This window comes from Notolabrus celidotus, chromosome 9 (genome assembly GCF_009762535.1).
Source record: "Notolabrus celidotus isolate fNotCel1 chromosome 9, fNotCel1.pri, whole genome shotgun sequence".
In the NCBI taxonomy this organism is placed as follows: Eukaryota; Metazoa; Chordata; class Actinopteri; order Labriformes; family Labridae; genus Notolabrus; species Notolabrus celidotus.
Genome location: NC_048280.1, coordinates 3,710,861 through 3,727,703, shown reverse-complemented (window position 1 = coordinate 3,727,703; position 16,843 = coordinate 3,710,861). Strand labels below are relative to the sequence as shown.

Here is a 16,843-nt window from a genome sequence, read left to right as displayed (position 1 = left end):
ATAAAATTAAGGCTAAAATATCAATAAAATGTAGTAGATAAATAAAAAAATATATAGTTAAAATTAATAAAATAAAAAAAAACAATATTCAAACCAATATAAAAAATTAAAGTATCAAAATTGATAATCCCTACTTAAAAGCCAGGCTGAATAAAAACGTTTTTAATTTATGTTTAAAAGTTCTCACAAATATAAAGGCCTGTTCTTTTAAAGGAGCTGCTTGTTCATGCAAATACAATATCTACAAAATACTAAATTAAATCTAAAACTGAATTCAGCTTGTGATGAATGTTGGAACAAAAAATAGACACATTTAAAAGATTAATTCAACACTGTTTCTTAAAGTATGAAAGAGTTAACACCTCTTTTAAAACATGCTTTTATTATCGGGCCTTTCCTGATTTTATCTGAATTTTATTTATTTCAGTTTACCTGTTTAAGGAAATATATTTTTAAATAATGTATTCCTTTAGAATTCTTTTAAGGGAATTTTATGTCTTTTAAAATATATTTTTTTCTTGACCCTGACTTTGTATCTTGGTTTTTGAAAAGTGCTCTATAAATACAATTATTATTATTATTATTATTATTATTATTAACAACAGGTAAAGGGGATTAATGCTGTTAAAAGGCCAGAATACAGAAAAGCATTAAGCAATAACATCATCACTTCCTGCTGTAATGACACTCCTTAGATGCAGTGGCCGCCCCTTCCTGGTCTTTGCTAACCACCAGCTGCTCTGGTCCAGGCCTCTGGGTGTGATAATAACCCTCAGTGATGTGTTTTATAGCCTGTAATCTGCTTGGTGTCAGAGTATGTGATTACTGTTTCCTCTCTGCAGCGCTTCAATCTGTAACAATAGTTCACTGAAAAAAAGAACAGAGTGTGACGTCTTCTCGATATGACTTTCTAAAACAGCAGCTGTGCGCCACTACTGGATGTGTCACTAATAGTCATCGCTACAAACTTAAAACAGGAAACTCAACACCAGACACGGATCAATGATAAATATGTAGGCAGTTATTTTAGATTAAAGGTGACATATCATGCAAAATGAACTTTTTAATGGTTCTCTACCTGAAATATGTGTCCCTGGCATGTCTACAAACCCCCCGAGAATGAAAAGAATCCATTCTGCCCCTGTTCTGATTTCTCCACCTTTCTGTAAATGTGTGCTGAAACCAGCCGTTTCAGACTTCAGTGTTTTTGTTACGTCACAACAATATCCGGTCTGTAACAGGAAGTCAGAGCTCCGAGCTTGTTCAGCCCATAGACTGTATAAAATACAACTCAACCCCTCCTCCGTTTTTCATTCCCTGCACACATGTGTGCTAACAAGGAGCTTAGGAGGGAGGCATGCTAGTTGTAGGCTGTCTTAATAAACACAAAGGTCGGTTTTACTCCCCACGTCTGCAGATTTGAAGATCTAGTGGATGATTTTTATTTATCATGGAAAAGTGCTAGCACTAGTTAGCATAGCTACATGTCGTATCTGTAGCTGTGTACCAAGACACACGTCTACACACTGACAAATAAAACAACAAGAAACACTAAATCTGTGACCAATCCTTCAGAAAGGTCCTGCTGCCTTTCTGGTAGAGGTCATTTTTACTCCCCATGTCTGCAGATTTGAAGATCTAGTGGATGATTTTTATTTATCATGGATAAGTGCTAGTTAGCATAGCCACATAGTTACATGTTCGTAGCTGTGTACCAAGACACACATCAACATACTGATAAATAAAACAACAAGAAACACTAAATCTGTGACCAATGGTTCAGAAAGGTCCTGCTGCAGGCGCCTCTCCGTCAGGATCAGATTCTGGATCAGATTCAGAGGGTTGAAGTAACGCGGGTCTGTGAGCAGCCGTGTATATTCAGCCAACATGTAAACATTAGATCAACGTGCTGGACAGCCGAGGCCACATCCACTTCCTGAGGGGGCGTGGTCAGAGAGAAAACAGACTGTTCTGAGGAGGACTGAAGAAGAGGGTTTTTCAGGCAGACCAAAATCTGATTTCAAAGTGTTTTTTTGAGCATAAACTTTAAAGACATGTTTTGGGGACCTCTTAGACCAATATATGTTGATGAAAAAAGCGTGATATGTCACCTTTAAAGAGACACTCCTCTTGATTTGGTTGTTCTGATTAAAAACAGATGTGTGACAGCTCCTCTCTCTCTCTCTCTCTCTCCTCCTTTCAGATGAATCTGTGGACTGGCTTCTGCATTGCCACTGCTCCTCCTCGCCTCCACACTGTTGCTGTGATGGGTTTTCCGTTTTTTTTTTTTTTGTCTCTTTGTTTCGTTTTTTTTTTTGGTTCTTCCTCGCCTGTTGTCCTCATCACCCGGATTCCTTGGGTCTCACTCGTCAAGTCCACTTTGCTCAGGAATGGCGTCAGGAATCAATCAATCAAATCGATCGCCCTCTGCCTCTCTCTCCCTTTCTGCTCTCGCTCTCTCGGAGCGGAGGGGGGGTGGAGGGGAGGAGACGGAGGGTGGGTATTCACATCACAGCTTACAGTGTGTGTGTGTGTGGGGGGGTGATTTTGTGTTTTAAGCCAAGATAAACAATTTGTGTGTGTGTGTGTGTGTTTCAAAGATGTTTGACTCTGGCTATTCCTATACAAGACCTTCTCTGCTGTCCGGTTGAATGACAGTGATAGATTAGCTGTCGTGGTTATAACTCTGCCTGCATTGCACAAAAGCATCAGTGGATTACTTCTCTAATCACATCCGTCATAAAAATAGAGGTCTTTTGAATTTTCTAACCTTTGTCGCACTGTTACGAGGGATCCTTGATCTGTCTTTATTCTCTCTTTGAAAAAGGTCAAATCCCAAATTGATTTATGCAATGACACCACATGATCAACCCCGATCCTCTGCAGGCCACAAGCCATCACTTAACCAAGACCTTTTACTTTAACTCTTAGAACACATGCACACAAAGGCCCACAAATGCAAATATATAAAGATGAAAAATGATTATAAAAAGACATATATATCTATAGCCCAAAGAGTCTTAACGTATTATAAAGGCAGGCGATCAGATGAGTGTATTCCTGTTTTTTTCCTTGTGTTAAAAACAAAATAAAAAGCCCGTTTTCATTCCTCATCAGCTTCAGTAAAGCATCAGGTTTTGTGTAAGTGCGTAAAAACAAAAAGATCCCCCCCCTTCTGTGTCTGCCTTAGCCATGAGAAACTAAAAAGGAAAAGTTAGTTTAACTCCTACAAGTCTGTATGTACAGTAAGATATGTTTCTTTCTTCTTCTTTGGTCTGCGTTGATCTCTCTCGCCTTGTTAGAAGAAAAACTGTGCCCTCTGCATGACTGTTATAAGCTCTGTATACAAAGACGACCATGTTAAAGTGCCACAGACCGAACGGGGCTCTTTGTGGTGTATCACACGCGACTCTCACATGGTGCTTTTTTTGTTTTCTCTCTCTTCAGCGCTCACTTTCTTTCTTTTCTTTTTCTTTTTCTTGCTTTTCCATCGTCGGGAGTGTTCAGATTTCCGTCTGCTCCACCCGCATGCTGACGGAGGATAACTTTTAAGCCGTCTGTGTCATTGACATTGTGTGAGAGCAGTTAAAACGACATTCAGATCACGTCTCCATCTCCTCTGTGTGCGTCTGTCTTTGCTTTAAGTGACACACTGAAGACAGTCGGCGAGCGTCGGTACCAGCAAAAGGACAGAAGCGAAGTGGAAGTAAAAACCATATTTTGAATTCTTGTCAGTAACTTCTGACTGAAGACTGTTGAACTTAATGATTTTCTTTCAAGCAAGATGATTTATGACTTTTGAAGATTATTACAAACGAGCCTGAAACACCATGCTGCATCAAACAAACCAAGCCCCCCCCCCCCCACTTACTGCAGCGTTCAACTGGCTGTCTCTTAGTTATGTTTACAACAGGGCCTCAAATACAAACACACATCTTCACCACATGCATCTTCAAACAAAACACTCGTTTGATGACATTTGAGAGATACGATTGAATAGTTAGGACCTTAAACGCATCATCAGTCCTTTAAGAATCTCTGCTCGCACTTAAAGTTAGAATGAGAGATTTTTCATTCTATCCAAAAAACGACAACGACGACATGGACTGTGATGGAAGTGTCTCCATAGCTCTAAACCCACATTTTTGTACTCATTCAGCATCATCAGGAATATTTGGGACCTTAAACGCATCATCAGTCCTTTAAGAATCTCTGCTCGCACTTAAAGTTAGAATGAGAGATTTTTCATTCTATCCCAAAACGAGAACGACGACGTGGACTGTGATGGAAGTGTCTCCATAACTCTAAACCCACATTTTTGCACTCATTCAGCATCATCAGGAAGAGGTTTTAGTTACTCAAAGTGTCTCCGAGGGCCGAGAGGAGCCGAAGATCGGCCATCTTTCTTTTCTTTTAGCTGAATAACTCAGACTGAGCGGGGAAAGCACGGGCTAAACAAACAGCGCACGCTAATGCTCTGCTGAAACGCTCTCAAGCCATAACGGGTCAGTCAGTCAGTCAGTCAGTCTGCTGCACCTCTGACCACGCCCACCAGTGATGTCATCGCGGCTTACACGCCCTGCGTCACTGCAGCCAAGTGAGACTTCACACCTCTGAGCAAAAACGGGGACCCCGGATGTTCCAGAAGAAGAACCTGTAATGAGCTAAGCTAGCTGGCTGACTCAGATTATTTTTCTGTTCTTAATTTTTTTTGATAATTTGCAGCTGGTTTTCATGTAATTTGGGATTAACTGTCAGTGAATTAGAACTTTGGTTAATAGGGCTAAAAGAAATGATAATTCTTGTGAGGATTATTATGACAAAATGTTAAAAAACGGAGTCAAAACAAGCTGAGAATGTGCGCTAAAGTTCCCAAGAGCAGCGGTTTTGTCCCCAGATTAAAGGAGGGATTATCAGCGTACCTTTCTGTCAGTCATGTTGTGTTAGGCCATGATGTCATCGCGGCCTAACACGCCCTGCGTCACTGCAGCCAAGTGAGACTTCAAACCTCTGAGCAAAAACGGGGACCCCAGATGTTCCAGAAGAAGAACCTGTAATGAGCTAAGCTAGCTGGCTGACTCAGATTATTTTTCTGTTCTTTATTTTTTGGATAATTTGCAGCTGATTTTCATGTAATTTGGGATTAACTGTCAGTAAATTAGAGCTTTGTGACAGATTTTTTTGTGAGGATTATTTCGACAAAATGTTAAAAAACGGAGTCGAAACAAGCTGAGAATGTGCGCTAAAGTTCCCAAGAGCAGCGGTTTTGTCCCCAGATTAAAGGAGGGATTATCAGCGTATCTTTCTGTTAGTCATGTTGTGTTAGGCCGTGATGTCATCGCAGGTCTGCAGCCAAGTGAGACTTCAAACCTCTGAGCGAAAACAGGGATCCTGGATGTTTGAGAAGAAGAACCTGTAATGAGCTAAACTAGCTAGCTGACTCAGATTATTTTTCTGTTCTTTATTTTTTTGATAATTTGCAGCTGGTTTTCATGTTATTTGGGATTACATGTAATTTACTGTCAGTAAATTTCAACTTTGGTTAATAGGGCTAAAAGAAATGATAATTCTTGTGAGGATTATTATGACTAAATGTTAAAAACGGAGTCAAAACAAGCTGAGAATGTGCGCTAAAGTTCCCAAGAGCAGCGGTTTTGTCCCCAGATTAAAGGAGGGATGATCAGCGTATCTTTCCGTCAGTCATCCAAATGAATTATCAACAAACCGTCGCCTCCTTTTTTCTTTAATTTCTCCACTTCAAATCAGAAAATCCCACGGCGGCCATCTTCACGTGACGTCACGCTCAGGGTGCTCAGCTCAGACATCGCCGTTACCGTCTTATCGTTGTGTCCCAGCCAGGTCGCGAGTCGTGCGAACGCCAACAGCCTGACAAACCGCCGTCTTCACGCCACCCTTCAGATGATAACGCTTTAAATCTTTAAATGAGAATCACGTGTCGGATTGTTGATGTTTGTACGATTTCAGACGCAGCAGGAAGACGTGACGACGACATGTGAGCGTCTCGGTTCGCACCTGGACGGATGAATATTCAAAAGTGTGACAAAAGACGCATGAAAATGACGTTTCTGATTAAAAATGGAGGATGAATTATATTCAAATCAGACATTTGAAAACAAACCAAACCTCCGGTGCCCTCACGCTCTCCGTACACACCCGTCTGTCACACACACACACATCTCTGATTATTAAATGCACTTGCTTCTACAGTAGTTGGGATGGGAGTTGTAATCCAAGGTGCCTGCCAGGACTTGACTTACCTGTAGATAGACTTTTTTCTGGGGGGTTTAGTTTGAACATTTCGGGCACTGGAAACCTTACTGGGATTAGTTGTATAAAAAAGCTTCTGCTGAGTTCTTTGTGCGACCTGTCTGTTTGTGCCTTTTTTGATAGTCTTGATATCCAAGATTTTGATGTGCAGCTTTTGTTTAGTCGGGAATCCGTTGTAATCGCAGTATACGCTCTTTAATAATGAACACAATCAAGTCTGTGGGTTTTTGGGCGGGATGGCGGGTGGGTCTCCTTTCTTTTCTCTCAGTTAATGTACATTTTAAAGAGATTTGTTGCCACAGCTGTGTGATTTGTGACTGTATTGAAAAGATGAAAAGCAAACATTTATATTTTTTGCGTTACCCTTTTTCCTTGAGCCTCTTTTTTTTTTTTCTTTTTTGGATGTTTTTGTGCAGATATTTTTATTGTAAAATGAATGTTATGTTTCTATCAGACACTAATCTTGTTTGAGTTGTCTCCAGTGGAACTACTTCACTCTGTATGTTTTGATCAGTATAAACCTTTAATTGTGTAGTTAAACATTTCTGAAAGAGATAAAAAAAAAAAAAAAGAATAAAAAATGATTACGATCCTTGGTTGTACTTTAAAGGTTCCTGTTTGCCATAGAAGCTCTTTTGAACCATCGGTCAGTTTGATTTCGCCGTCGTTTGAAGGATTGTACGAGGTGTTTCTTCAAGAGACTGACTGCCATTTAGAAAAAAATCTGTTTGTTTAAAAGCTTTTCTTTTTTTTCTTTTGCATCTCTGCCATGACATTTAAATAGACGTTCATTAAAAACACTGTACCTTCATTAACATCTCTGGAGTCTCTTTGTTGGAGATGCGACTGGCATGTTCACAACAGTAAGCATTAGAGACGACATCTGTACCTGCTGTCTGCATCTATCCTTACATACAAGAGTGCAAAATAAAAGTTTCATGGAGCGACACAGTATACAATTAAATGTGTTTAATGAAATGACTGAAAATTCTTAATAAAAATGCTGTATTACTCCAAAAACACGACGTGGGGCTCTCATCATCATTTGACATTTTCAAGAGTTGCGCATCATTTGCCCTCACGGTCTGCTCCGTCTCTACGGGGCGACGTTAGTGAAGTTGTGACCACCGAAAATAACATTTCTCCTCATTAAGCTCCAAAACGCCATGAAAATGTGAATTTTTAAAAGTCACTTTTTTTTTATCACATTTAGAAGAATATTTGTGATCGTCTTCACATTTAATTTTGTTATGGAAAAATATATTAAGTTAAAATCATTGTTAAATCCAAATGCTAAATATAAATCTAAATGTTCAACTTTAAATCTAGATTTTAAATATTAATAGAAATGTTAAATCTAAATGTTCACGTTAAATCTAAATTTTAAATATAGCTAAATGTTAAATATAAATGTTCAACTTTAAATCTAAATTTCAAATATAAATATACATTTTAAATATAAATGGTAAATATAAATATTCAACGCTAAATATTAAATTTAAATAGAAATATACATTTAAAATATATTTTTAAATGTTAAATATAAATCTAAATGTTTAACTTTAAATCTAAATGTTCAACGTTAAATCTAGATTTTAAATATTAATAGAAGTGTTGAATCTAAATGTTCACATTAAATCTCAATTTTAAATATAGCTAAATGTTAAATATAAATATAAATGTTCAACTTCAAATCTAAATTTTAAATATAATATACATTTTAAATATAAATATAAATGTTCATGTTAAATCTCAATTATAAATATAACTAAATGTTAAATACAAATATAAATGTTAAATCTAAATGTTCAACTTTAAATCTAAATTTCAAATATAAATATACATTTTAAATATAAATGGTAAATATAAATGTTCAACGTTAAATCTAAATTTTAAATAGAAATAAAAAAAGTTAAATATAAATGTTCAACGTTAAATATACATTTTAAATAGAAATATAAATTTTAAATATATTTTTAAATGTTAAACATAAATCTAAATGTTTAACGTTAAATATAAATGTTTACCATTAAATCAAAATTTTAAATATAACTCTAAATGTTAAATATAAATATAAATGGTAAATATAAATGTTCAACGTTAAATATAAATTTTAAATAGAAATAGAAATATTAAAAATAAATGTTCAACGTTAAATCTAAATTTTAAATATAACTAAATGTTAAATATAAATGTTCAACTTTAAATCTAAATTATAAATATAAATACACATTTTAAATATAAATATAAATGTTAAATATAAATCTAAATGTTTAATGTAAAATATATATTTTAAATATAACTCTAAATGTTAAATATAAATATAAATGTTAAATATAAATTTAATTGTCAAATAAAAATCTAAATGTTCTCTTCTGTTGGACTGGACCAAGCCTTCACTCCTCACACCTCACTGAGGCCTTGTCTGCCCATGACCCCGTCACCTGCTCACCAGTTCTCCCTCCTTATTGGACCACTTTTGGTAGGTACCAACCACCGCAAACCAGGAACATCTCACTCCACATGTGCTTATTTTTCTGCTTCAAACTCTCAATTCATTTTATCTATACAGCGCCTTTCACACATTTAAGTATGCAGCCCAAATTGCTTCACAAAGAACAGAGAGACGGAAAATGACAGTAAAAGTTAAAAATAAAAATGGGGTGCCGTTGGATCTCAGCATGCGCCCCATATACAGAGGCCATAGCCCTCCCCACATATCCTCTCTCTTCAGCTGCCCTATCTGATAAAGGTGAAAATGCCCAAAAAACATATATTTAAAAAAAATGTAATGATAATAGTAAACCAGGATGATCAAATCAATAAAATTAATTCTAATTTTTTTTTTAAATTGAATAAAATCATTTAATTAAAATCATTTGAATAAAATCAATAAAATAAGATTAGATATATATCAGAAAATTGAATTTTAAAATAAAGTAAAATAAAACCATTACAATCAAATACAATCAAATTTATCAATAAGATAAAATCTAAAGAAAATTACAAAATTAAATAAAATCATTTAAATAAAATCATTTAAATAAAATCATTTAAATAAAATCATTTAAATAAAATCATTTAAATAAAATAAGATTAGATAAATATCAGAAAATGAATTTTAAAATGAAATAAAATAAAACCATGACAATCAAATCAATAAGATAAAATCTGAAAAATGAATTAAAATCAATAAAATAAAATAAGATTAGATAAATATCAGAAAAATAAATATAAAAATATAATATAATAGATAATAGAATATAAGATAGAATACAATAAAAAACAAGAATGATGCTGAAACAATGGTGATAATGGTAATAATACTCCAAGTTAAAAGCCAGATTAAAAAGGTAAGTCTTAAGTTTACTTCTAAAAACACCCAGATAGCTTGAGATTTTATTGTCCAGGAGCAGAGAATTCAGAGTTTACAGAAAGCGCTCTGTCCCGCACATATGGAACATGTAAAAGGGAAGCATTGGAGAACCTCTGTGATCGAGATATGTGATGTATGGAGGAGTAAGGCTGTTAAGAGCTTTATAAACAATTAAAATAACTTTAAAATCAATTCTAAAAGAGACAGGTAACCAGTCATCAACCTCAAGGTTAGGGTTAGGGTTAGCACTGACAGGTGCCACTGTTAGATAACCAATGATAGTGACGTCATATTGTTATGGATGATTGGTGTACACTCATCTCTAAAAGGTGCCTGAGAACATTATCTCCAAGTGTTGTCTTTGAATGCTTCATAACCATCAAATCAGGTATAAATGGTACAGGTATTGATGAATGTGGACTTAGTACTGTAGCTTGAGTCTTCACAAACAGAAACAAAAGTCCAAGTGATGATGTATGATGCATATCGCAGGTGCTTTGTGCCTCAGTGTTCTGTAGAGGGCGCTGTCGTACTGGCTAAAAACCTCCTCTGCAGCCTGATTCATAAATTAGAGCCATTCACAATTGTGGGTTTTAAGCTTCAACTGGGTCAGAGTTTATTAATGATTGTTTTACTTTTAATAGAGAAGTGGATTCTGTCAGATTGATACGTTTGTGTGTTATTCTGAGAGGAGTATTATAAATTTAAAGAGTATAATCCACTTTTATTGCTCTGCTAAACGTGAATGTAAACATATTTGCGTCACAGCCTTATTCTAAAATATAAATATGACTACAGAGATATCAGATTAAAAGATAAAGTCAGATTAAAACTTAATCTAAACACATTAATAAATGTTCTTTTACATACTGATGCTGATTTAAAAGCATCATTTTAAAAACAAAATGAATGTTTGTTATGATAATCCAGTAAACAGCTGTTCCCTTCATCAATCAGCTGTATTGATTCTGTGAGGGGTTTGTTTACCTGCTCCTCTTGACCACGTGCTTGCAATGCGGCCACGCATGCGCACCACAGTGTATAAGCTTTTGGCACGCGTCTGTGTCGGGGGCGCGCACATCTAAAAACAAGCTCCAGCTTCGGGAGCGCGCTGTCAAGAGTCTGACTCATGCTGATTGGCTGTTAAACTTAACCCCGCCCCTTTCGACAGCTGATTGGCCGGACGGGGATTCTTCCGCTCGCTGATTGGATGCTATTTGTGGAAGCGGCTGTGTAGCTAGGCTACTGTTGCGTTCACGTGTATCTCTAAATATCAGATTTAAGAGATGTCAGAGATGAAAGCTTCTTTTGTTTTTTTTTTGTTATGGAGAGAAAAAGAAGTTTGAAGGTTTACAGGAGAGTTTTTAAACTTTATAAGCTACTGTATCAGTAAATCCTCACACAATATAATTATCTTGCCATATGATATTATGTTATATTACATTTTTATTCTAACTACAACTCATGGTCATACTACATACCCATATTATTTTTATTTATTGTTTAATTTGTCATTACCAACCATAATCACACCATGTCAACCTGTCACTACTGATATTTTTAACACTGCCTGTAATTACTGCTATTTAATCTAAATTCCATTTGTAACATTGTATATATATAAATTGTATTCTAGCTTTATTTAGCTATTTCATTTTACTTATTTTATTTTTACTTATTAGAACTTCTTTCTTGATTGTACTTATCTCTGGGTTGCTGTAACAACTGAATTTCCCCCCCAGGGGAATATCTTAATATCTTATCTTATCTTATCTTATCTTATCTTATCTTATCTTATCTTATCTTAAGATAGTGTGAAAGTGTGGATGAGTTCAGCCCTGAGGGGAAATAATTTATTAAATCCACTTAAATCACGTCATCACATACAAAGTCTTTCATTTGTGATTCACCAAGGAGACTTAAACGCACAAAGAACACATCAGTAACCTGAAAATCAGATTAACTACAAGAATATGAACTTTTTATTTATTTAGGCCTATTGCATTTATTTTTTCTTTCTTTATTTAACCAGGTAAAATAATAATAATAATAACAATAATACTTTATTTCTATAGCACTTTTCAATACAAGTAACAAAGTGCTTTACAGGGGGCAATAAAAACAAGCAGTGCAAAGCAAAATGAAGCAATTAAAAATAAAATGAAATAAAAGCTTAAAAACCCTACAAACTCTGAAGATGGGAGTGACTTCCACATTATACAAGCCTCTTTTCAAGTAATAATCACCTTGCTGTGTGGTCTTGCTCTCCCTAACGTATTTAAATGATATTGCTTTTTTGTAATTGTTTTGTCTGTATACCCCTTGTTAATGTTGGTATGGATGTGAGATGTGTGTGAAGTGATCAATGTTATGGAGCGGGTGGGAACTTAAGGGTGTTTTTGTTGTTGTGTTTTATAACATCATCCACAGAACTCTGTTCCAATTACTGCATGTCACAAAACCTATTGTTTGTCTGTCTGTGCATTAAAAAAAACAATAAAGAAACTTTGGAATAAAAACTCTACAAACTTATAAAACAGACCCTTAAAATCAGAGCTAGAATTAAATAAAATCACACATTAAAAGCTTTCCTGTAAAAGTGTGTCTTGAGTAATGACATAAAACAAGGGACTGACTCTGCAAGTCTGATCTCCTCTGGCAGGCTGTTCCAAAAAGTAGGAGCTCTGACTGAAGAAGACCTGTCCCCTTTGGTTCTCAGTCGGGTCCTTGGATCGGCTAACAGAGCACTGCCAGAAGATCTCAGACTGCGACTAGGTTCGTAGGGGGATACAAGCTCAGATATATATAGAGGGTCAAGTCCATGTAGTGCTTTAAAAGTCAATAAAATAATCTTAAAATCAATCCTAAAATCAACAGGCAGCCAGTGTAGATGAGCTAAAATGGGGGGGTGATGTGGTCACACTTTTTAGTTCCTGTTATAAGACTCATGAGATTTCAAACCTCTTTTTCAAGAGTGACCTGGCCAAGACGGCAGCACAAAACAGGTTTCAACACACAACAAGCACACAAAACAACACAAATAAAATACAGTCACAGATTCACATGGTTACATTTTTACACAGTGCAATCACAGGATCCAATGGAGCTTGTTTCTCTGTCTTTTATGAGTGACTTGAATTCCCCCAAAGTTACAAGATGTGTCAGTTTCAAGTCCTTCTGCACATCATTCCAGGTAAACGGGGCTGAAAATGTAAAAACCTCTGTTTAAAAGAATGAATAATAATTAAAGGACTGATGAGTGTGTTGGATGAGGTGAGATTACGTGCATTTTAAAGTCACAAAAATCAATTTTCCGACATTTTTTTTATGCCCCGCCCCAAAGTCTGCCACGCCCACAATTTTCGTCTGAACGGAATGCCTTTACTTTGTTTTAATCGTCAATGGGTTTACTATAGAATGAGCCTAGTTTGGACTGAATCGGAGAAAAGCTCTAGGAGAAATTAGCAAAAGTATGCACCCTTGCTAGGACCCATTTTGGCCCCATTTTTCATGTTCAAAGCTAGGTGGCGCTCTTCCTGTTGAGTTTCAAATATGGGTGCAAGAGGCTTTTTTGTGTGTCCTGATGCCATGAATATGTGTAGTACTTTTCATGTATGTAGTTCAAAAAAACTCTATGCGTAGGGTGTTATTTTTACCTCTAGGGGGCGCTACTGAATTTTTTTTTGCGAGACCTATAATTATTTGCAATTTTCACCAGACCCGATGAGTGTGCAAAAATATCCGCGCTTTCATTCACGTTCAGGGGTGCAAAAATGCGTTCTAAGTGGCGGAAGAAAGAACAATCCTTCGGGTTACAATAGGGCAGGGGTGTCAAACATGCGGCCCGTGGGCCAAAACCGGCTCGCCAGAGGTTCCAATCCGGCCCGCAGAAGACTTTGCAAAGTGAAAAGATTACAGAGAAGACATTAACTGCAATTTTTCAACAAAAGTAACTACTATTTCAGATTTGTCCTCTGGGGGTCGCATACAATCATAGTGCTGACAGAGCAAACCAGAACCTGAACAGTGCTCTTTTTCCAGGACATTTGTTCTCAAAGTGAGAAAATAGATGACTTGCTGTTTGCATAATCGGGTTGAGATTCATGAAGACTTTTTAGAGCACTATAAGATGATCCACTAACTACTTACACTAGCACTACACCCCAGCATACAACACTGTCCAGGAAGCAAACTGTTCATGCTGGAGCTGAGGGGTCCAAAATAATCAACTTTACCTTCTTCATTATTATAATCTCTGCTCTTTTGCAGTAAACATTACACTCTGTGTATCAGGTGAATGGGTAACATGTGTTTGGTGTGTTTGCAGCAGGTTGCAGGGCTTAAACAGAAAAATATTAGGCCCACTGTGAGACTCATCATGGCAAAAAATACAACAGCTGTTTTTGTAAAAAGACAGTTCATTAAATGTGAACATTTTCAGAATGTACTTGTACTTTTTTGCACTAAAACAAAGGGGAAAATGTAGAGTTGTTGTTATTTATAGGTTATTATGTTATGATTTTGCTGGTCCGGCCCACTTCAGATCAACTTGGGCTGTATGTGGCCCCTGAACTGAAATGAGTTTGACGCCCCTGCAATAGGGCCTTCGCCACCAGCGGTGCTCGGGCCCTAATAAGATAACAACAATAAAAAGAGCCAGGATGTAACAGGTAAATTCAATAATAGAACTAACCACTAACTTAAGTGACATGTAATGTGCTTGTAAAGTGGACCTCCTAATAAAAACAATCAACACAAAGACAAAGCATTAATGGAGAACAGAATATCTAGATACAAATAAAAACAAAACAAAAGGGTTAAAAAGAAGGATATCATTTTAAAAACAGTGGTAAGAAAAGAAAAGGATGAAATACATATATGTGTGTGTGTGTGTGTGTGTGTGTGTCTGTGTGTGTTAGGAAAGTAGGGAGAGTATGTGTTTGTAAATATGGATTACACTCAGGATTGGAATCAGTATCATGTTGTATTGCTTAAAGGTACAGTGTGTAGAATTTAGCAGTGTTTAGCCAGACAGACAGAAATGGAATATGATTATATTCTAATACTCATAATAAGTATGTTTCAATGAGTGTATGATGAGCCTTTTATATTTACAGAAGGAGAGGGACCCCTTCCATGGAGGCCGCCATCTTTCTCTGCAACATTCTACAGCAGCACAGACTGAACAAACTAAACACCATGCACATTTATTTTGTATAAAGATGACTTTATAAAGGAAGGATCATACTTCTCAGGGGGTTGAGCAACACTGTTATATATTCCCATTTCTGCACACTGTACCTTTAAGTCATCTTATACAAAGTGTATGGTTTGTTTCCTGGAGGAGGTGAAGTGTGTGTTACTTGTGATATGATAAACCTACTTTCTTTCTTTGTTTTGTTTCATGTTTCATGTTTTTCATTTTAAAAAAGCTTGATGATAAGTGAAGCATTTCATCCAAAAATAATCAACTTCTGAGGAAGACAACCAGATAAGACTGACCGCTAAAAACAGGTAAGTTGTGTTGCTTTAATTTCTATTTTTTATACTTTTTGTTGTTGTTCTGAGCCCCTGAAGTCCCAAAATGTGGATTTTATTTACATGTTTAGATATTTTCTTAAAGGAACAAGTGAATATATTGTGTTCACATACTTTTGAGACTTCCTGTGCTCCAGAATTGTATGTTACTGTTTTATGTAGCCTATACTATGAAAAGGTTTTCCTCCAGACTGTCTTGATTGTTAGCATCTGTGTTTCCTTGTGATTAATGTTTTTATTATCAGACTGGAAACTAAGTTATCCAGCTTTGGAATTTGCTCATGTTGTTGTTCTTGTGCACTAAATAACAACAACAATAATAACAACAATAACAACAATAATAATAATACAAAAACTTTATTTATATAGCACCTTTAAAAACAAATGTTTACAAAGTGCAATGCAAAAGGTTAAAAAGAATACACTTAAATTAAACAGAATGAAGTGGTGGGTGGGATAATAGACCAGTAAATTGTTGTTGAGAGGTTTTTTTTTAAGGATAAATAAATAAATAAAAATAAATAAATAAAAATGGATAAGTAAATAAAAAGCATTTAAAGAAGAATAAAATAAGTTTTCAGAGTAAGAGGACGACATCACATCAGGAAAATTAGAAAAAGTGTTCAGGATAAATTAGGAACATTAAAATAATAAAGGAAAAAAAATTAAGATTATAAATTAAAACAATAAATAATCAAATACAATTTAAAACAATTAATTAGTTGGATAAAAAATATTATTATTCTATTCTAATTGGGTATTCATGGTATTTGTATACAAACCTTAAGTATGTGAATATGCACTCTATATTTTGTAATGTCCATATTTTTATTCATACTTTATTTTTTTGTATTTTTTACTTTATTATATGGAAAGAAAAATAAAATAAAAATTTGATCACAAAAAAAATAAAATTAAAATAAATAATAAAATAGAAGTAAAAGCGGTTAGAAAGATAATGTCACATAAAAGCAAGTCTGTAAAAATTGGTTTTTTTAAGGTCTCTGATTTCCGACAGCACGTAAAGGCAGCATCAGAAGATAATATTAAACACAGTTTTTTCTGCACTTTTAATTTGTATTATTCACCAAAACCAGCTCCCAGCTTTCCTCCTAATGAAAGCCAGAACATATGAAAAGAGATTCGAAGACAGTCTTCGATGAGGGATCCGGTGTTGTGGATGTGTTTGTGCATTATTCAGCGCGCGCTGCGCATCACAGAGCTAATTAGGATTTCAGTATAAATAAGGCCGCAGACGGGACAGCTCGGCCTGTCCTGCCGCTGATGTCGGAGAGCTGAAGGTATAGTTAGAGGTTAAAACGCTTCAAAAAGCTGCGAGCTGCTCCACCATGCACACACTCTGACCCGCCTCACGGATGGGACTCTCCTCAGACCGGACCTGTGCAGAGAAACCCCGCAGACTCCACGCTTTACCGCAGAGACTCTTTGGCTTATCAACATCCAGCGAGGATATTTGAGGTTTTTGGGGACTTTTTAATGGGATTCGGCCCGAGATAGACAGCCTGCTGCTACCTTTATGGGACGGTGAAGCTGTCTTTAATTTTTTTCTTCATTTTGAGCTGACATCCAGACTCCTGCAGCTCCAGCGGGGGAAACAGCGCGCCTCTCCTGGTTGTTTTG

The 16,843-nt window shown here is 35.9% G+C and overlaps 1 protein-coding gene across 1 annotated transcript in view; it reads left to right on the top strand.

The window, feature by feature from the left end:
* Positions 1-7,310, top strand: part of mapk1 (mitogen-activated protein kinase 1) — a 55,710-nt gene extending 48,400 nt beyond the window's left edge. The window contains exon 9 of the mRNA XM_034692346.1: positions 2,204-7,310. The gene's annotated coding sequence lies outside the window, so the exon portion shown is untranslated. The remainder of the gene's footprint in view (positions 1-2,203) is intronic.
* Positions 7,311-16,843: the final 9,533 nt, after the last annotated feature.